Consider the following 22635-nt stretch of genomic DNA (forward strand, 5'->3'; position numbering starts at 1 on the left):
TTGTAAAATTTTCAAATCTATTTTTCCTGAGAAAGTTTCAATTGTCAAATTTTCGAATCTATCTTTCGTGAAAAAGTTTCAACTGTCAAATTTTCAAATTCATCTTTCGTGAGAAAGTTTCAATTGTCAAATTCTCAAATTTATCTTTCGTGAAAAAATTTTAACTGCTACATTCTCAAATTCGTTTTTCGTGAAAAAGTTTTAACTGTTAAATTCTCAAATTCATCTTTCGTGAAAAAGTTTCAATTGTAAAATTTTCAAATCTATCTTTCGTGAAATAGTTTCAACTGTCAAATTTTAAAATTCATTATTCGAGATAAAGTTTTAACTGTCAAATTTTCAAATTCGCCTTTTGGGAAAAAGGTTCAATTCTCAAATTTTTAAATTCATGTTTCGTAAGAAACGTTCAATTGTCAAATTTTCAAATCTATCTTTCGTGAAAAAGTTTCAAATTTCAAATTCGCAAATGAATCTTTCGTGAGAAAGTTTGAACTTTCAAATTTTCAAATTCAACTTTTGGGAAAAAGTTGCAATTGTAAAATTTTCAAATCTATCTTTCGTGAAATAGTTTCAACTGTCAAATTTTAAAGATCATTATTCGAGATAAAGTTTTAACTGTCAAATTTTCAAATTCGCCTTTTGTGAAAAAGTTTCAATTCTCAAATTTTTAAATTCATGTTTCGTAAGAAACTTTCAATTGTCAAATTTTCAAATCTATCTTTCGTGAAAAAGTTTCAATTGTAAAATTTTCAAATCTATTTATCGAGAGAAAGTTTCTATTATCAAATTTTCAAATCTATCTTTCGTCAAAAAGTTTCAACTGTCAAATTTTCAAATTCATCTTTCGTGAGAAAGTTTCAATTGTCAAATTCTCAAATTTACCTTTCGTGAAAAAGTTTTAACTGCTAAATTCTCAAATTCATCTTTTGTGAAAAAGTTTCAATTGTGAAATTCTCAAATTTACCTTTCGTAAAAAAGTTTTAATTGTTAAATTCTCAAATTCATCTTTCGTGAGAAAGTTTCAATTGTCAAATTCTCAAATTAATCTTTCCTGAAAAAGTTTTAACTGTTAAATTCTCAAATTCATCTTTCGTGAAAAAGTTTCAATTGTAAAATTTTCAAATCTATCTTTCGTGAAATAGTTTCAACTGTCAAATTTTAAAATTCATTATTCGAGATAAAGTTTTAACTGTCAAATTTTTAAATTCGTCTTTTCTGAAAAAGTTTCAATTCTCAAATTTTCAAATTCATCTTTCGTGAGAAAGTTTCAATTGTCAAATTCTCAAATTTATCTTTCGTGAAAAAGTTTTAACTGCTCAATTCTCAAATTCATCTTTCATGAAAAAGTTCCAATTGTGAAATTCTCAAATTTACCTTTCGTAAAAAAGTTTTAATTGTTCAATTCTCAAATTCATCTTTCCTGAGAAAGTTTCAATTTTCAAATTCTCAAATTCATCTTTCGTGAAAAAGTTTTAACTGTTAAATTCTCAAATTCATCTTTCGTGAAAAAGTTTCAATTGTAAAATTTTCAAATCTATCTTTCGTGTAATAGTTTCAACTGTCAAATTTTAAAATTCATTATTCGAGATAAAGTTTTAACTGTCAAATTTTCAAATTAGCCTTTTGTGAAAAAGGTTCAATTCTCCAATTTTTAAATTCATGTTTCGTAAGAAACGTTCAATTGTCAAATTTTCAAATCTATCTTTCGTGAAAAAGTTTCAAATTTCAAATTCGCAAATGAATCTTTCGTGAGAAAGTTTGAACTTTCAAATTTTCAAATTCATCTTTTGGGAAAAAGTTTCAATACTCAAATTTTCAAATCAATTTTTCGTGATAAAGTTTAAACTGTCAAATTTTCAAATTCATCTTCCGTGAGAAAATTTCAACTGTCAAATTCTCAAATTCATCTATCGTGAAAAAGTTTCAATTCTCAAATTTTCAAATCTATTTTTCGTGAGAAAGGTTCAATTGTCAAATTTTCGAATCTATCTTTCGTGAAAAAGTTTCAATTGTAAAATTTTCAAATCTATTTTTCCTGAGAAAGTTTCAATTGTCAAATTTTCGAATCTATCTTTCGTGAAAAAGTTTCAACTGTCAAATTTTTAAATTCGCCTTTTCTGAAAAAGTTTCAATTCTCAAATTTTCAAATTCATCTTTCGTGAGAAAGTTTCAATTGTCAAATTCTCAAATTTATCTTTCGTGAAAAAGTTTGAACTGCTCAATTCTCAAATTCATCTTTCGTGAAAAAGTTCCAATTGTGAAATTCTCAAATTCACCTTTCGTAAAAAAGTTTTAATTGTTAAATTCTCAAATTCATCTTTCGTGAGAAAGTTTCAATTGTCAAATTCTCAAATTCATCTTTCGTGAAAAAGTTTTAACTGTTAAATTCTCAAATTCATCTTTCGTGAAAAAGTTTCAATTGTAAAATTTTCAAATCTATCTTTCGTGAAATAGTTTCAACTGTCAAATTTTAAAATTCATTATTCGAGATAAAGTTTTAACTGTCAAATTTTCAAATTCGCATTTTCTGAAAAAGTTTCAATTCTCAAATTTTTAAATTCATGTTTCGTAAGAAACTTTCAATTGTCAAATTTTCAAATCTATCTTTCGTGAAAAAGTTTCAATTTTCAAATTCTCAAATGAATCTTTCGTGAGAAAGTTTTAACTTTCAAATTTTCAAATTCGTCTTTTGTGAAAAAGTTTCAATACTCAAATTTTCAAATCTATTTTTCGTGAGAAACTTTCAACTATCAAATTTTCAAATGCATCTTTCGTGAGAACGTTTCAACTGTCAAATTCTCAAATTCATCTATCGTGAAAAAGTTTCAATTGTAAAATTTTCAAATCTATCTTTCGTGAAATAGTTGCAACTGTCAAATTTTAAAATTGATTATTCGAGATAAAGTTTTAACTGTTAAATTCTCAAATTCATCTTTCGTGAAAAAGTTTCAATTCTCAAATTTTCAAATCTATTTTTCGTGAGAAAGGTTCAATTGTCAAATTTTCGAATCTATCTTTCGTGAAAAAGTTTCAATTGTAAAATTTTCAAATCTATTTTTCCTGAGAAAGTTTCAATTGTCAAATTTTCGAATCTATCTTTCGTGAAAAAGTTTCAACTGTCAAATTTTCAAATTCATCTTTCGTGAGAAAGTTTCAATTGTCAAATTCTCAAATTTATCTTTCGTGAAAAAATTTTAACTGCTACATTCTCAAATTCGTCTTTCGTGAAAAAGTTTTAACTGTTAAATTCTCAAATTCATCTTTCGTGAAAAAGTTTCAATTGTAAAATTTTCAAATCTATCTTTCGTGAAATAGTTTCAACTGTCAAATTTTAAAATTCATTATTCGAGATAAAGTTTTAACTGTCAAATTTTCAAATTCGCCTTTTGTGAAAAAGGTTCAATTCTCAAATTTTTAAATTCATGTTTCGTAAGAAACGTTCAATTGTCAAATTTTCAAATCTATCTTTCGTGAAAAAGTTTCAAATTTCAAATTCGCAAATGAATCTTTCGTGAGAAAGTTTGAACTTTCAAATTTTCAAATTCAACTTTTGGGAAAAAGTTGCAATTGTAAAATTTTCAAATCTATCTTTCGTGAAATAGTTTCAACTGTCAAATTTTAAAGATCATTATTCGAGATAAAGTTTTAACTGTCAAATTTTCAAATTCGCCTTTTGTGAAAAAGTTTAAATTCTCAAATTTTTAAATTCATGTTTCGTAAGAAACTTTCAATTGTCAAATTTTCAAATCTATCTTTCGCGAAAAAGTTTCAATTGTAAAATTTTCAAATCTATTTATCGAGAGAAAGTTTCTATTATCAAATTTTCAAATCTATCTTTCGTCAAAAAGTTTCAACTGTCAAATTTTCAAATTCATCTTTCGTGAGAAAGTTTTAACTGTTAAATTCTCAAATTCATCTTTCGTGAAAAACTTTTAACTGTTAAATTCTCAAATTCATCTATAGTGAAAAAGTTTCAATTGTAAAATTTTCAAATCTATCTTTCGTGAAATAGTTTCAACTGTCAAATTTTAAAATTCATTATTCGAGATAAAGTTTTAACTGTTAAATTCTCAAATTCATCTTTCGTGAGAAAGTTTCAATTGTCAAATTCTCAAATTCATCTTTCGTGAAAAAGTTTTAACTGTTAAATTCTCAAATTCATCTTTCGTGAAAAAGTTGCAATTGTAAAATTTTCAAATCTATCTTTCGTGAAATAGTTTCAACTGTCAAATTTTAAAGATCATTATTCGAGATAAAGTTTTAACTGTCAAATTTTCAAATTCGCCTTTTGTGAAAAAGTTTCAATTCTCAAATTTTTAAATTCATGTTTCGTAAGAAACTTTCAATTGTCAAATTTTCAAATCTATCTTTCGTGAAAAAGTTTCAATTGTAAAATTTTCAAATCTATTTATCGAGAGAAAGTTTCTATTATCAAATTTTCAAATCTATCTTTCGTCAAAAAGTTTCAACTGTCAAATTTTCAAATTCATCTTTCGTGAGAAAGTTTCAATTGTCAAATTCTCAAATTTATCTTTCGTGAAAAAGTTTTAACTGCTAAATTCTCAAATTCATCTTTCGTGAAAAAGTTTCAATTGTGAAATTCTCAAATTTACCTTTCGTAAAAAAGTTTTAATTGTCAAATTCTCAAATTAATCTTTCGTGAAAAAGTTTTAACTGTTAAATTCTCAAATTCATCTTTCGTGAAAAAGTTTCAATTGTAAAATTTTCAAATCTATCTTTCGTGAAATAGTTTCAACTGTCAAATTTTAAAATTCATTATTCGAGATAAAGTTTTAACTGTCAAATTTTCAAATTCGCCTTTTGTGAAAAAGTTTCAATTCTCAAATTTTTAAATTCATGTTTCGTAAGAAACTTTCAATTGTCAAATTTTCAAATCTATCTTTCGTGAAAAAGTTTCAATTGTAAAATTTTCAAATCTATTTTTCGTGAGAAAGGTTCAATTGTCAAATTTTCGAATCTATCTTTCGTGAAAAAGTTTCAATTGTAAAATTTTCAAATCTATTTTTCCTGAGAAAGTTTCAATTGTCAAATTTTCGAATCTATCTTTCGTGAAAAAGTTTCAACTGTCAAATTTTCAAATTCATCTTTCGTGAGAAAGTTTCAATTGTCAAATTCTCAAATTTATCTTTCGTGAAAAAATTTTAACTGCTACATTCTCAAATTCGTTTTTCGTGAAAAAGTTTTAACTGTTAAATTCTCAAATTCATCTTTCGTGAAAAAGTTTCAATTGTAAAATTTTCAAATCTATCTTTCGTGAAATAGTTTCAACTGTCAAATTTTAAAATTCATTATTCGAGATAAAGTTTTAACTGTCAAATTTTCAAATTCGCCTTTTGGGAAAAAGGTTCAATTCTCAAATTTTTAAATTCATGTTTCGTAAGAAACGTTCAATTGTCAAATTTTCAAATCTATCTTTCGTGAAAAAGTTTCAAATTTCAAATTCGCAAATGAATCTTTCGTGAGAAAGTTTGAACTTTCAAATTTTCAAATTCAACTTTTGGGAAAAAGTTGCAATTGTAAAATTTTCAAATCTATCTTTCGTGAAATAGTTTCAACTGTCAAATTTTAAAGATCATTATTCGAGATAAAGTTTTAACTGTCAAATTTTCAAATTCGCCTTTTGTGAAAAAGTTTCAATTCTCAAATTTTTAAATTCATGTTTCGTAAGAAACTTTCAATTGTCAAATTTTCAAATCTATCTTTCGTGAAAAAGTTTCAATTGTAAAATTTTCAAATCTATTTATCGAGAGAAAGTTTCTATTATCAAATTTTCAAATCTATCTTTCGTCAAAAAGTTTCAACTGTCAAATTTTCAAATTCATCTTTCGTGAGAAAGTTTCAATTGTCAAATTCTCAAATTTACCTTTCGTGAAAAAGTTTTAACTGCTAAATTCTCAAATTCATCTTTCGTGAAAAAGTTTCAATTGTGAAATTCTCAAATTTACCTTTCGTAAAAAAGTTTTAATTGTTAAATTCTCAAATTCATCTTTCGTGAGAAAGTTTCAATTGTCAAATTCTCAAATTAATCTTTCCTGAAAAAGTTTTAACTGTTAAATTCTCAAATTCATCTTTCGTGAAAAAGTTTCAATTGTAAAATTTTCAAATCTATCTTTCGTGAAATAGTTTCAACTGTCAAATTTTAAAATTCATTATTCGAGATAAAGTTTTAACTGTCAAATTTTTAAATTCGTCTTTTCTGAAAAAGTTTCAATTCTCAAATTTTCAAATTCATCTTTCGTGAGAAAGTTTCAATTGTCAAATTCTCAAATTTATCTTTCGTGAAAAAGTTTTAACTGCTCAATTCTCAAATTCATCTTTCATGAAAAAGTTCCAATTGTGAAATTCTCAAATTTACCTTTCGTAAAAAAGTTTTAATTGTTCAATTCTCAAATTCATCTTTCCTGAGAAAGTTTCAATTTTCAAATTCTCAAATTCATCTTTCGTGAAAAAGTTTTAACTGTTAAATTCTCAAATTCATCTTTCGTGAAAAAGTTTCAATTCTCAAATTTTCAAATCTATTTTTCGTGAGAAAGGTTCAATTGTCAAATTTTCGAATCTATCTTTCGTGAAAAAGTTTCAATTGTAAAATTTTCAAATCTATTTTTCCTGAGAAAGTTTCAATTGTCAAATTTTCGAATCTATCTTTCGTGAAAAAGTTTCAACTGTCAAATTTTTAAATTCGCCTTTTCTGAAAAAGTTTCAATTCTCAAATTTTCAAATTCATCTTTCGTGAGAAAGTTTCAATTGTCAAATTCTCAAATTTATCTTTCGTGAAAAAGTTTGAACTGCTCAATTCTCAAATTCATCTTTCGTGAAAAAGTTCCAATTGTGAAATTCTCAAATTCACCTTTCGTAAAAAAGTTTTAATTGTTAAATTCTCAAATTCATCTTTCGTGAGAAAGTTTCAATTGTCAAATTCTCAAATTCATCTTTCGTGAAAAAGTTTTAACTGTTAAATTCTCAAATTCATCTTTCGTGAAAAAGTTTCAATTGTAAAATTTTCAAATCTATCTTTCGTGAAATAGTTTCAACTGTCAAATTTTAAAATTCATTATTCGAGATAAAGTTTTAACTGTCAAATTTTCAAATTCGCATTTTCTGAAAAAGTTTCAATTCTCAAATTTTTAAATTCATGTTTCGTAAGAAACTTTCAATTGTCAAATTTTCAAATCTATCTTTCGTGAAAAAGTTTCAATTTTCAAATTCTCAAATGAATCTTTCGTGAGAAAGTTTTAACTTTCAAATTTTCAAATTCGTCTTTTGTGAAAAAGTTTCAATACTCAAATTTTCAAATCTATTTTTCGTGAGAAACTTTCAACTATCAAATTTTCAAATGCATCTTTCGTGAGAACGTTTCAACTGTCAAATTCTCAAATTCATCTATCGTGAAAAAGTTTCAATTGTAAAATTTTCAAATCTATCTTTCGTGAAATAGTTGCAACTGTCAAATTTTAAAATTGATTATTCGAGATAAAGTTTTAACTGTTAAATTCTCAAATTCATCTTTCGTGAAAAAGTTTCAATTCTCAAATTTTCAAATCTATTTTTCGTGAGAAAGGTTCAATTGTCAAATTTTCGAATCTATCTTTCGTGAAAAAGTTTCAATTGTAAAATTTTCAAATCTATTTTTCCTGAGAAAGTTTCAATTGTCAAATTTTCGAATCTATCTTTCGTGAAAAAGTTTCAACTGTCAAATTTTCAAATTCATCTTTCGTGAGAAAGTTTCAATTGTCAAATTCTCAAATTTATCTTTCGTGAAAAAATTTTAACTGCTACATTCTCAAATTCGTCTTTCGTGAAAAAGTTTTAACTGTTAAATTCTCAAATTCATCTTTCGTGAAAAAGTTTCAATTGTAAAATTTTCAAATCTATCTTTCGTGAAATAGTTTCAACTGTCAAATTTTAAAATTCATTATTCGAGATAAAGTTTTAACTGTCAAATTTTCAAATTCGCCTTTTGTGAAAAAGGTTCAATTCTCAAATTTTTAAATTCATGTTTCGTAAGAAACGTTCAATTGTCAAATTTTCAAATCTATCTTTCGTGAAAAAGTTTCAAATTTCAAATTCGCAAATGAATCTTTCGTGAGAAAGTTTGAACTTTCAAATTTTCAAATTCAACTTTTGGGAAAAAGTTGCAATTGTAAAATTTTCAAATCTATCTTTCGTGAAATAGTTTCAACTGTCAAATTTTAAAGATCATTATTCGAGATAAAGTTTTAACTGTCAAATTTTCAAATTCGCCTTTTGTGAAAAAGTTTAAATTCTCAAATTTTTAAATTCATGTTTCGTAAGAAACTTTCAATTGTCAAATTTTCAAATCTATCTTTCGCGAAAAAGTTTCAATTGTAAAATTTTCAAATCTATTTATCGAGAGAAAGTTTCTATTATCAAATTTTCAAATCTATCTTTCGTCAAAAAGTTTCAACTGTCAAATTTTCAAATTCATCTTTCGTGAGAAAGTTTTAACTGTTAAATTCTCAAATTCATCTTTCGTGAAAAACTTTTAACTGTTAAATTCTCAAATTCATCTATAGTGAAAAAGTTTCAATTGTAAAATTTTCAAATCTATCTTTCGTGAAATAGTTTCAACTGTCAAATTTTAAAATTCATTATTCGAGATAAAGTTTTAACTGTTAAATTCTCAAATTCATCTTTCGTGAGAAAGTTTCAATTGTCAAATTCTCAAATTCATCTTTCGTGAAAAAGTTTTAACTGTTAAATTCTCAAATTCATCTTTCGTGAAAAAGTTGCAATTGTAAAATTTTCAAATCTATCTTTCGTGAAATAGTTTCAACTGTCAAATTTTAAAGATCATTATTCGAGATAAAGTTTTAACTGTCAAATTTTCAAATTCGCCTTTTGTGAAAAAGTTTCAATTCTCAAATTTTTAAATTCATGTTTCGTAAGAAACTTTCAATTGTCAAATTTTCAAATCTATCTTTCGTGAAAAAGTTTCAATTGTAAAATTTTCAAATCTATTTATCGAGAGAAAGTTTCTATTATCAAATTTTCAAATCTATCTTTCGTCAAAAAGTTTCAACTGTCAAATTTTCAAATTCATCTTTCGTGAGAAAGTTTCAATTGTCAAATTCTCAAATTTATCTTTCGTGAAAAAGTTTTAACTGCTAAATTCTCAAATTCATCTTTCGTGAAAAAGTTTCAATTGTGAAATTCTCAAATTTACCTTTCGTAAAAAAGTTTTAATTGTCAAATTCTCAAATTAATCTTTCGTGAAAAAGTTTTAACTGTTAAATTCTCAAATTCATCTTTCGTGAAAAAGTTTCAATTGTAAAATTTTCAAATCTATCTTTCGTGAAATAGTTTCAACTGTCAAATTTTAAAATTCATTATTCGAGATAAAGTTTTAACTGTCAAATTTTCAAATTCGCCTTTTGTGAAAAAGTTTCAATTCTCAAATTTTTAAATTCATGTTTCGTAAGAAACTTTCAATTGTCAAATTTTCAAATCTATCTTTCGTGAAAAAGTTTCAATTGTAAAATTTTCAAATCTATTTTTCGTGAGAAAGGTTCAATTGTCAAATTTTCGAATCTATCTTTCGTGAAAAAGTTTCAATTGTAAAATTTTCAAATCTATTTTTCCTGAGAAAGTTTCAATTGTCAAATTTTCGAATCTATCTTTCGTGAAAAAGTTTCAACTGTCAAATTTTCAAATTCATCTTTCGTGAGAAAGTTTCAATTGTCAAATTCTCAAATTTATCTTTCGTGAAAAAATTTTAACTGCTACATTCTCAAATTCGTTTTTCGTGAAAAAGTTTTAACTGTTAAATTCTCAAATTCATCTTTCGTGAAAAAGTTTCAATTGTAAAATTTTCAAATCTATCTTTCGTGAAATAGTTTCAACTGTCAAATTTTAAAATTCATTATTCGAGATAAAGTTTTAACTGTCAAATTTTCAAATTCGCCTTTTGGGAAAAAGGTTCAATTCTCAAATTTTTAAATTCATGTTTCGTAAGAAACGTTCAATTGTCAAATTTTCAAATCTATCTTTCGTGAAAAAGTTTCAAATTTCAAATTCGCAAATGAATCTTTCGTGAGAAAGTTTGAACTTTCAAATTTTCAAATTCAACTTTTGGGAAAAAGTTGCAATTGTAAAATTTTCAAATCTATCTTTCGTGAAATAGTTTCAACTGTCAAATTTTAAAGATCATTATTCGAGATAAAGTTTTAACTGTCAAATTTTCAAATTCGCCTTTTGTGAAAAAGTTTCAATTCTCAAATTTTTAAATTCATGTTTCGTAAGAAACTTTCAATTGTCAAATTTTCAAATCTATCTTTCGTGAAAAAGTTTCAATTGTAAAATTTTCAAATCTATTTATCGAGAGAAAGTTTCTATTATCAAATTTTCAAATCTATCTTTCGTCAAAAAGTTTCAACTGTCAAATTTTCAAATTCATCTTTCGTGAGAAAGTTTCAATTGTCAAATTCTCAAATTTACCTTTCGTGAAAAAGTTTTAACTGCTAAATTCTCAAATTCATCTTTCGTGAAAAAGTTTCAATTGTGAAATTCTCAAATTTACCTTTCGTAAAAAAGTTTTAATTGTTAAATTCTCAAATTCATCTTTCGTGAGAAAGTTTCAATTGTCAAATTCTCAAATTAATCTTTCCTGAAAAAGTTTTAACTGTTAAATTCTCAAATTCATCTTTCGTGAAAAAGTTTCAATTGTAAAATTTTCAAATCTATCTTTCGTGAAATAGTTTCAACTGTCAAATTTTAAAATTCATTATTCGAGATAAAGTTTTAACTGTCAAATTTTTAAATTCGTCTTTTCTGAAAAAGTTTCAATTCTCAAATTTTCAAATTCATCTTTCGTGAGAAAGTTTCAATTGTCAAATTCTCAAATTTATCTTTCGTGAAAAAGTTTTAACTGCTCAATTCTCAAATTCATCTTTCATGAAAAAGTTCCAATTGTGAAATTCTCAAATTTACCTTTCGTAAAAAAGTTTTAATTGTTCAATTCTCAAATTCATCTTTCCTGAGAAAGTTTCAATTTTCAAATTCTCAAATTCATCTTTCGTGAAAAAGTTTTAACTGTTAAATTCTCAAATTCATCTTTCGTGAAAAAGTTTCAATTGTAAAATTTTCAAATCTATCTTTCGTGTAATAGTTTCAACTGTCAAATTTTAAAATTCATTATTCGAGATAAAGTTTTAACTGTCAAATTTTCAAATTAGCCTTTTGTGAAAAAGGTTCAATTCTCCAATTTTTAAATTCATGTTTCGTAAGAAACGTTCAATTGTCAAATTTTCAAATCTATCTTTCGTGAAAAAGTTTCAAATTTCAAATTCGCAAATGAATCTTTCGTGAGAAAGTTTGAACTTTCAAATTTTCAAATTCATCTTTTGGGAAAAAGTTTCAATACTCAAATTTTCAAATCTATTTTTCGTGATAAAGTTTCAACTGTCAAATTTTCAAATTCATCTTCCGTGAGAAAATTTCAACTGTCAAATTCTCAAATTCATCTATCGTGAAAAAGTTTCAATTCTCAAATTTTCAAATCTATTTTTCGTGAGAAAGGTTCAATTGTCAAATTTTCGAATCTATCTTTCGTGAAAAAGTTTCAATTGTAAAATTTTCAAATCTATTTTTCCTGAGAAAGTTTCAATTGTCAAATTTTCGAATCTATCTTTCGTGAAAAAGTTTCAACTGTCAAATTTTTAAATTCGCCTTTTCTGAAAAAGTTTCAATTCTCAAATTTTCAAATTCATCTTTCGTGAGAAAGTTTCAATTGTCAAATTCTCAAATTTATCTTTCGTGAAAAAGTTTGAACTGCTCAATTCTCAAATTCATCTTTCGTGAAAAAGTTCCAATTGTGAAATTCTCAAATTCACCTTTCGTAAAAAAGTTTTAATTGTTAAATTCTCAAATTCATCTTTCCTGAGAAAGTTTCAATTGTCAAATTCTCAAATTCATCTTTCGTGAAAAAGTTTTAACTGTTAAATTCTCAAATTCATCTTTCGTGAAAAAGTTTCAATTGTAAAATTTTCAAATCTATCTTTCGTGAAATAGTTTCAACTGTCAAATTTTAAAATTCATTATTCGAGATAAAGTTTTAACTGTCAAATTTTCAAATTCGCATTTTCTGAAAAAGTTTCAATTCTCGAATTTTTAAATTCATGTTTCGTAAGAAACTTTCAATTGTCAAATTTTCAAATCTATCTTTCGTGAAAAAGTTTCAATTTTCAAATTCTCAAATGAATCTTTCGTGAGAAAGTTTTAACTTTCAAATTTTCAAATTCGTCTTTTGTGAAAAAGTTTCAATACTCAAATTTTCAAATCTATTTTTCGTGAGAAACTTTCAACTATCAAATTTTCAAATTCATCTTTCGTGAGAACGTTTCAACTGTCAAATTCTCAAATTCATCTATCGTGAAAAAGTTTCAATTGTAAAATTTTCAAATCTATCTTTCGTGAAATAGTTGCAACTGTCAAATTTTAAAATTGATTGTTCGAGATAAAGTTTTAACTGTTAAATTCTCAAATTCATCTTTCGTGAAAAAGTTTCAATTCTCAAATTTTCAAATCTATTTTTCGTGAGAAAGGTTCAATTGTCAAATTTTCGAATCTATCTTTCGTGAAAAAGTTTCAATTGTAAAATTTTCAAATATATTTTTCGTGAGAAAGTGTCAATTGTCAAATTTTCCAATCTATCTTTCGTGAAAAAGTTTCAACTGTCAAATTTTCAAATTCATCTTTCGTGAGAAAGTTTCAATTGTCAAATTCTCAAATTTATCTTTCGTGAAAAAATTTTAACTGCTAAATTCTCAAATTCGTCTTTCGTGAAAAAGTTTTAACTCTTAAATTCTCAAATTCATCTTTCGTGAAAAAGTTTCAATTCTAAAATTTTCGAATCTATTTTTCGTGAGAAAGGTTCTATTATCAAATTTTCAAATCTATCTTTCGTGAAAAAGTTTTAACTGTTAAATTCTCAAATTCATCTTTCGTGAGAAAGTTTTAACTGTTAAATTCTCAAATTCATCTTTCGTGAAAAACTTTTAACTGTTAAATTCTCAAATTCATCTATAGTGAAAAAGTTTCAATTGTAAAATTTTCAAATCTATCTTTCGTGAAATAGTTTCAACTGTCAAATTTTGAAATTCATTATTCGAGATAAAGTTTTAACTGCTAAATTCTCAAATTCATCTTTCGTGAAATAGTTTCAACTGTCAAATTTTGAAATTCATTATTCGAGATAAAGTTTTAACTGTAAAATTCTCAAATTCATCTTTCGTGAGAAAGTTTCAATTGTCAAATTCTCAAATTCATCTTTGGTGAAAAAGTTTTAACTGTTAAATTCTCAAATTCGTCTTTCGTGAAAAAGTTTTAACTGTTAAATTCTCAAATTCATCTTTCGTGAAAAAGTTTCAATTGTAAAATTTTCAAATCTATCTTTCGTGAAATAGTTTCAACTGTCAAATTTTAAAATTCATTATTCGAGATAAAGTTTTAACTGTCAAATTTTCAAATTCGCCTTTTGTGAAAAAGGTTCAATTCTCAAATTTTTAAATTCATGTTTCGTAAGAAACGTTCAATTGTCAAATTTTCAAATCTATCTTTCGTGAAAAAGTTTCAAATTTCAAATTCGCAAATGAATCTTTCGTGAGAAAGTTTGAACTTTCAAATTTTCAAATTCAACTTTTGGGAAAAAGTTGCAATTGTAAAATTTTCAAATCTATCTTTCGTGAAATAGTTTCAACTGTCAAATTTTAAAGATCATTATTCGAGATAAAGTTTTAACTGTCAAATTTTCAAATTCGCCTTTTGTGAAAAAGTTTCAATTCTCAAATTTTTAAATTCATGTTTCGTAAGAAACTTTCAATTGTCAAATTTTCAAATCTATCTTTCGTGAAAAAGTTTCAATTGTAAAATTTTCAAATCTATTTATCGAGAGAAAGTTTCTATTATCAAATTTTCAAATCTATCTTTCGTCAAAAAGTTTCAACTGTCAAATTTTCAAATTCATCTTTCGTGAGAAAGTTTTAACTGTTAAATTCTCAAATTCATCTTTCGTGAAAAACTTTTAACTGTTAAATTCTCAAATTCATCTATAGTGAAAAAGTTTCAATTGTAAAATTTTCAAATCTATCTTTCGTGAAATAGTTTCAACTGTCAAATTTTAAAATTCATTATTCGAGATAAAGATTTAACTGTTAAATTCTCAAATTCATCTTTCGTGAGAAAGTTTCAATTGTCAAATTCTCAAATTCATCTTTCGTGAAAAAGTTTTAACTGTTAAATTCTCAAATTCATCTTTCGTGAAAAAGTTGCAATTGTAAAATTTTCAAATCTATCTTTCGTGAAATAGTTTCAACTGTCAAATTTTAAAGATCATTATTCGAGATAAAGTTTTAACTGTCAAATTTTCAAATTCGCCTTTTGTGAAAAAGTTTCAATTCTCAAATTTTTAAATTCATGTTTCGTAAGAAACTTTCAATTGTCAAATTTTCAAATCTATCTTTCGTGAAAAAGTTTCAATTGTAAAATTTTCAAATCTATTTATCGAGAGAAAGTTTCTATTATCAAATTTTCAAATCTATCTTTCGTCAAAAAGTTTCAACTGTCAAATTTTCAAATTCATCTTTCGTGAGAAAGTTTCAATTGTCAAATTCTCAAATTTATCTTTCGTGAAAAAGTTTTAACTGCTAAATTCTCAAATTCATCTTTCGTGAAAAAGTTTCAATTGTGAAATTCTCAAATTTACCTTTCGTAAAAAAGTTTTAATTGTTAAATTCTCAAATTCATCTTTCGTGAGAAAGTTTCAATTGTCAAATTCTCAAATTAATCTTTCGTGAAAAAGTTTTAACTGTTAAATTCTCAAATTCATCTTTCGTGAAAAAGTTTCAATTGTAAAATTTTCAAATCTATCTTTCGTGAAATAGTTTCAACTGTCAAATTTTAAAATTCATTATTCGAGATAAAGTTTTAACTGTCAAATTTTCAAATTCGCCTTTTGTGAAAAAGGTTCAATTCTCAAATTTTTAAATTCATGTTTCGTAAGAAACGTTCAATTGTCAAATTTTCAAATCTATCTTTCGTGAAAAAGTTTCAAATTTCAAATTCGCAAATGAATCTTTCGTGAGAAAGTTTGAACTTTCAAATTTTCAAATTCATCTTTTGGGAAAAAGTTTCAATACTCAAATTTTCAAATCTATTTTTCGTGAGAAAGTTTCAACTGTCAAATTTTCAAATTCATCTTCCGTGAGAAAATTTCAACTGTCAAATTCTCAAATTCATCTATCGTGAAAAAGTTTCAATTGTAAAATTTTCAAATCTATCTTTCGTGAAATAGTTGCAACTGTCAAATTTTAAAATTCATTATTCAAGATAAAGTTTTAACTGTTAAATTCTCAAATTCATCTTTCGTGAAAAAGTTTCAATTCTCAAATTTTCAAATCTATTTTTCGTGAGAAAGTTTCAATTGTCAAATTTTCGAATCTATCTTTCGTGAAAAAGTTTCAATTGTAAAATTTTCAAATCTATTTTTCCTGAGAAAGTTTCAATTGTCAAATTTTCGAATCTATCTTTCGTGAAAAAGTTTCAACTGTCAAATTTTCAAATCCATCTTTCGTGAGAAAGTTTCAATTGTCAAATTCTCAAATTTATCTTTCGTGAAAAAATTTTAACTGCTAAATTCTCAAATTCGTCTTTCGTGAAAAAGTTTTAACTCTTAAATTCTCAAATTCATCTTTCGTGAAAAAGTTTCAATTGTAAAATTTTCGAATCTATTTTTCGTGAGAAAGTTTCTATTATCAAATTTTCAAATCTATCTTTCGTGAAAAAGTTTCAACTGTCAAATTTTCAAATTCATCTTTCGTGAGAAAGTTTTAACTGTTAAATTCTCAAATTCATCTTTCGTGAAAAACTTTTAACTGTTAAATTCTCAAATTCATCTATCGTGAAAAAGTTTCAATTGTAAAATTTTCAAATCTATCTTTCGTGAAATAGTTTCAACTGTCAAATTTTAAAATTCATTATTCGAGATAAAGTTTTAACTGTCAAATTTTTAAATTCGCCTTTTCTGAAAAAGTTTCAATTCTCAAATTTTCAAATTCATCTTTCGTGAGAAAGTTTCAATTGTCAAATTCTCAAATTTATCTTTCGTGAAAAAGTTTTAACTGCTCAATTCTCAAATTCATCTTTCGTGAAAAAGTTCCAATTGTGAAATTCTCAAATTTACCTTTCGTAAAAAAGTTTTAATTGTTAAATTCTCAAATTCATCTTTCCTGAGAAAGTTTCAATTGTCAAATTCTCAAATTCATCTTTCGTGAAAAAGTTTTAACTGTTAAATTCTCAAATTCATCTTTCGTGAAAAAGTTTCAATTGTAAAATTTTCAAATCTATCTTTCGTGAAATAGTTTCAACTGTCAAATTTTAAAATTCATTATTCGAGATAAAGTTTTAACTGTCAAATTTTCAAATTCGCCTTTTGTGAAAAAGGTTCAATTCTCAAATTTTTAAATTCATGTTTCGTAAGAAACGTTCAATTGTCAAATTTTCAAATCTATCTTTCGTGAAAAAGTTTCAAATTTCAAATTCGCAAATGAATCTTTCGTGAGAAAGTTTGAACTTTCAAATTTTCAAATTCAACTTTTGGGAAAAAGTTGCAATTGTAAAATTTTCAAATCTATCTTTCGTGAAATAGTTTCAACTGTCAAATTTTAAAGATCATTATTCGAGATAAAGTTTTAACTGTCAAATTTTCAAATTCGCCTTTTGTGAAAAAGTTTCAATTCTCAAATTTTTAAATTCATGTTTCGTAAGAAACTTTCAATTGTCAAATTTTCAAATCTATCTTTCGTGAAAAAGTTTCAATTGTAAAATTTTCAAATCTATTTATCGAGAGAAAGTTTCTATTATCAAATTTTCAAATCTATCTTTCGTCAAAAAGTTTCAACTGTCAAATTTTCAAATTCATCTTTCGTGAGAAAGTTTCAATTGTCAAATTTTCAAATTTACCTTTCGTGAAAAAGTTTTAACTGCTAAATTCTCAAATTCATCTTTCGTGAAAAAGTTTCAATTGTGAAATTCTCAAATTTACCTTTCGTAAAAAAGTTTTAATTGTTAAATTCTCAAATTCATCTTTCGTGAGAAAGTTTCAATTGTCAAATTCTCAAATTAATCTTTCCTGAAAAAGTTTTAACTGTTAAATTCTCAAATTCATCTTTCGTGAAAAAGTTTCAATTGTAAAATTTTCAAATCTATCTTTCGTGAAATAGTTTCAACTGTCAAATTTTAAAATTCATTATTCGAGATAAAGTTTTAACTGTCAAATTTTTAAATTCGCCTTTTCGGAAAAAGTTTCAATTCTCAAATTTTCAAATTCATCTTTCGTGAGAAAGTTTCAATTGTCAAATTCTCAAATTTATCTTTCGTGAAAAAGTTTTAACTGCTCAATTCTCAAATTCATCTTTCATGAAAAAGTTCCAATTGTGAAATTCTCAAATTTACCTTTCGTAAAAAAGTTTTAATTGTTCAATTCTCAAATTCATCTTTCCTGAGAAAGTTTCAATTTTCAAATTCTCAAATTCATCTTTCGTGAAAAAGTTTTAACTGTTAAATTCTCAAATTCATCTTTCGTGAAAAAGTTTCAATTGTAAAATTTTCAAATCTATCTTTCGTGTAATAGTTTCAACTGTCAAATTTTAAAATTCATTATTCGAGATAAAGTTTTAACTGTCAAATTTTCAAATTAGCCTTTTGTGAATAAGGTTCAATTCTCCAATTTTTAAATTCATGTTTCGTAAGAAACGTTCAATTGTCAAATTTTCAAATCTATCTTTCGTGAAAAAGTTTCAAATTTCAAATTCGCAAATGAATCTTTCGTGAGAAAGTTTGAACTTTCAAATTTTCAAATTCATCTTTTGGGAAAAAGTTTCAATACTCAAATTTTCAAATCTATTTTTCGTGATAAAGTTTCAACTGTCAAATTTTCAAATTCATCTTCCGTGAGAAAATTTCAACTGTCAAATTCTCAAATTCATCTATCGTGAAAAAGTTTCAATTCTCAAATTTTCAAATCTATTTTTCGTGAGAAAGGTTCAATTGTCAAATTTTCGAATCTATCTTTCGTGAAAAAGTTTCAATTGTAAAATTTTCAAATCTATTTTTCCTGAGAAAGTTTCAATTGTCAAATTTTCGAATCTATCTTTCGTGAAAAAGTTTCAACTGTCAAATTTTTAAATTCGCCTTTTCTGAAAAAGTTTCAATTCTCAAATTTTCAAATTCATCTTTCGTGAGAAAGTTTCAATTGTCAAATTCTCAAATTTATCTTTCGTGAAAAAGTTTGAACTGCTCAATTCTCAAATTCATCTTTCGTGAAAAAGTTCCAATTGTGAAATTCTCAAATTCACCTTTCGTAAAAAAGTTTTAATTGTTAAATTCTCAAATTCATCTTTCCTGAGAAAGTTTCAATTGTCAAATTCTCAAATTCATCTTTCGTGAAAAAGTTTTAACTGTTAAATTCTCAAATTCATCTTTCGTGAAAAAGTTTCAATTGTAAAATTTTCAAATCTATCTTTCGTGAAATAGTTTCAACTGTCAAATTTTAAAATTCATTATTCGAGATAAAGTTTTAACTGTCAAATTTTCAAATTCGCATTTTCTGAAAAAGTTTCAATTCTCAAATTTTTAAATTCATGTTTCGTAAGAAACTTTCAATTGTCAAATTTTCAAATCTATCTTTCGTGAAAAAGTTTCAATTTTCAAATTCTCAAATGAATCTTTCGTGAGAAAGTTTTAACTTTCAAATTTTCAAATTCGTCTTTTGTGAAAAAGTTTCAATACTCAAATTTTCAAATCTATTTTTCGTGAGAAACTTTCAACTATCAAATTTTCAAATTCATCTTTCGTGAGAACGTTTCAACTGTCAAATTCTCAAATTCATCTATCGTGAAAAAGTTTCAATTGTAAAATTTTCAAATCTATCTTTCGTGAAATAGTTGCAACTGTCAAATTTTAAAATTGATTGTTCGAGATAAAGTTTTAACTGTTAAATTCTCAAATTCATCTTTCGTGAAAAAGTTTCAATTCTCAAATTTTCAAATCTATTTTTCGTGAGAAAGGTTCAATTGTCAAATTTTCGAATCTATCTTTCGTGAAAAAGTTTCAATTGTAAAATTTTCAAATATATTTTTCGTGAGAAAGTGTCAATTGTCAAATTTTCCAATCTATCTTTCGTGAAAAAGTTTCAACTGTCAAATTTTCAAATTCATCTTTCGTGAGAAAGTTTCAATTGTCAAATTCTCAAATTTATCTTTCGTGAAAAAATTTTAACTGCTAAATTCTCAAATTCGTCTTTCGTGAAAAAGTTTTAACTCTTAAATTCTCAAATTCATCTTTCGTGAAAAAGTTTCAATTCTAAAATTTTCGAATCTATTTTTCGTGAGAAAGGTTCTATTATCAAATTTTCAAATCTATCTTTCGTGAAAAAGTTTTAACTGTTAAATTCTCAAATTCATCTTTCGTGAGAAAGTTTTAACTGTTAAATTCTCAAATTCATCTTTCGTGAAAAACTTTTAACTGTTAAATTCTCAAATTCATCTATAGTGAAAAAGTTTCAATTGTAAAATTTTCAAATCTATCTTTCGTGAAATAGTTTCAACTGTCAAATTTTGAAATTCATTATTCGAGATAAAGTTTTAACTGCTAAATTCTCAAATTCATCTTTCGTGAAATAGTTTCAACTGTCAAATTTTGAAATTCATTATTCGAGATAAAGTTTTAACTGTTAAATTCTCAAATTCATCTTTCGTGAGAAAGTTTCAATTGTCAAATTCTCAAATTCATCTTTGGTGAAAAAGTTTTAACTGTTAAATTCTCAAATTCATCTTTCGTGAAAAAGTTGCAATTGTAAAATTTTCAAATCTATCTTTCGTGAAATAGTTTCAACTGTCAAATTTTAAAGATTATTATTCGAGATAAAGTTTTAACTGTCAAATTTTCAAATTCGCCTTTTGTGAAAAAGTTTCAATTCTCAAATTTTTAAATTCATGTTTCGTAAGAAACTTTCAATTGTCAAATTTTCAAATCTATCTTTCGTGAAAAAGTTTCAATTGTAAAATTTTCAAATCTATTTATCGAGAGAAAGTTTCTATTATCAAATTTTCAAATCTATCTTTCGTCAAAAAGTTTCAACTGTCAAATTTTCAAATTCATCTTTCGTGAGAAAGTTTCAATTGTCAAATTCTCAAATTTATCTTTCGTGAAAAAGTTTTAACTGCTAAATTCTCAAATTCATCTTTCGTGAAAAAGTTTCAATTGTGAAATTCTCAAATTTACCTTTCGTAAAAAAGTTTTAATTGTTAAATTCTCAAATTCATCTTTCGTGAGAAAGTTTCAATTGTCAAATTCTCAAATTAATCTTTCGTGAAAAAGTTTTAACTGTTAAATTCTCAAATTCGTCTTTTGTGAAAAAGTTTCAATACTCAAATTTTCAAATCTATTTTTCGTGAGAAACTTTCAACTATCAAATTTTCAAATGCATCTTTCGTGAGAACGTTTCAACTGTCAAATTCTCAAATTCATCTATCGTGAAAAAGTTTCAATTGTAAAATTTTCAAATCTATCTTTCGTGAAATAGTTGCAACTGTCAAATTTTAAAATTGATTATTCGAGATAAAGTTTTAACTGTTAAATTCTCAAATTCATCTTTCGTGAAAAAGTTTCAATTGTAAAATTTTCAAATCTATCTTTCGTGAAATAGTTTCAACTGTCAAATTTTAAAATTCATTATTCGAGATAAAGTTTTAACTGTCAAATTTTCAAATTCGCATTTTCTGAAAAAGTTTCAATTCTCAAATTTTTAAATTCATGTTTCGTAAGAAACTTTCAATTGTCAAATTTTCAAATCTATCTTTCGTGAAAAAGTTTCAATTGTAAAATTTTCAAATCTATTTATCGAGAGAAAGTTTCTATTATCAAATTTTCAAATTCGTCTTTTGTGAAAAAGTTTCAATACTCAAATTTTCAAATCTATTTTTCGTGAGAAACTTTCAACTATCAAATTTTCAAATGCATCTTTCGTGAGAACGTTTCAACTGTCAAATTCTCAAATTCATCTATCGTGAAAAAGTTTCAATTGTAAAATTTTCAAATCTATCTTTCGTGAAATCGTTGCAACTGTCAAATTTTAAAATTGATTATTCGAGATAAAGTTTTAACTGTTAAATTCTCAAATTCATCTTTCGTGAAAAAGTTTCAATTCTCAAATTTTCAAATCTATTTTTCGTGAGAAAGGTTCAATTGTCAAATTTTCGAATCTATCTTTCGTGAAAAAGTTTCAATTGTAAAATTTTCAAATCTATTTTTCCTGAGAAAGTTTCAATTGTCAAATTTTCGAATCTATCTTTCGTGAAAAAGTTTCAACTGTCAAATTTTCAAATTCATCTTTCGTGAGAAAGTTTCAATTGTCAAATTCTCAAATTTATCTTTCGTGAAAAAATTTTAACTGCTACATTCTCAAATTCGTTTTTCGTGAAAAAGTTTTAACTGTTAAATTCTCAAATTCATCTTTCGTGAAAAAGTTTCAATTGTAAAATTTTCAAATCTATCTTTCGTGAAATAGTTTCAACTGTCAAATTTTAAAATTCATTATTCGAGATAAAGTTTTAACTGTCAAATTTTCAAATTCGCCTTTTGGGAAAAAGGTTCAATTCTCAAATTTTTAAATTCATGTTTCGTAAGAAACGTTCAATTGTCAAATTTTCAAATCTATCTTTCGTGAAAAAGTTTCAAATTTCAAATTCGCAAATGAATCTTTCGTGAGAAAGTTTGAACTTTCAAATTTTCAAATTCAACTTTTGGGAAAAAGTTGCAATTGTAAAATTTTCAAATCTATCTTTCGTGAAATAGTTTCAACTGTCAAATTTTAAAGATCATTATTCGAGATAAAGTTTTAACTGTCAAATTTTCAAATTCGCCTTTTGTGAAAAAGTTTCAATTCTCAAATTTTTAAATTCATGTTTCGTAAGAAACTTTCAATTGTCAAATTTTCAAATCTATCTTTCGTGAAAAAGTTTCAATTGTAAAATTTTCAAATCTATTTATCGAGAGAAAGTTTCTATTATCAAATTTTCAAATCTATCTTTCGTCAAAAAGTTTCAACTGTCAAATTTTCAAATTCATCTTTCGTGAGAAAGTTTCAATTGTCAAATTCTCAAATTTACCTTTCGTGAAAAAGTTTTAACTGCTAAATTCTCAAATTCATCTTTTGTGAAAAAGTTTCAATTGTGAAATTCTCAAATTTACCTTTCGTAAAAAAGTTTTAATTGTTAAATTCTCAAATTCATCTTTCGTGAGAAAGTTTCAATTGTCAAATTCTCAAATTAATCTTTCCTGAAAAAGTTTTAACTGTTAAATTCTCAAATTCATCTTTCGTGAAAAAGTTTCAATTGTAAAATTTTCAAATCTATCTTTCGTGAAATAGTTTCAACTGTCAAATTTTAAAATTCATTATTCGAGATAAAGTTTTAACTGTCAAATTTTTAAATTCGTCTTTTCTGAAAAAGTTTCAATTCTCAAATTTTCAAATTCATCTTTCGTGAGAAAGTTTCAATTGTCAAATTCTCAAATTTATCTTTCGTGAAAAAGTTTTAACTG

This window comes from Venturia canescens, chromosome 7 (genome assembly GCF_019457755.1).
Source record: "Venturia canescens isolate UGA chromosome 7, ASM1945775v1, whole genome shotgun sequence".
Classification (NCBI taxonomy): Eukaryota; Metazoa; Arthropoda; class Insecta; order Hymenoptera; family Ichneumonidae; genus Venturia; species Venturia canescens.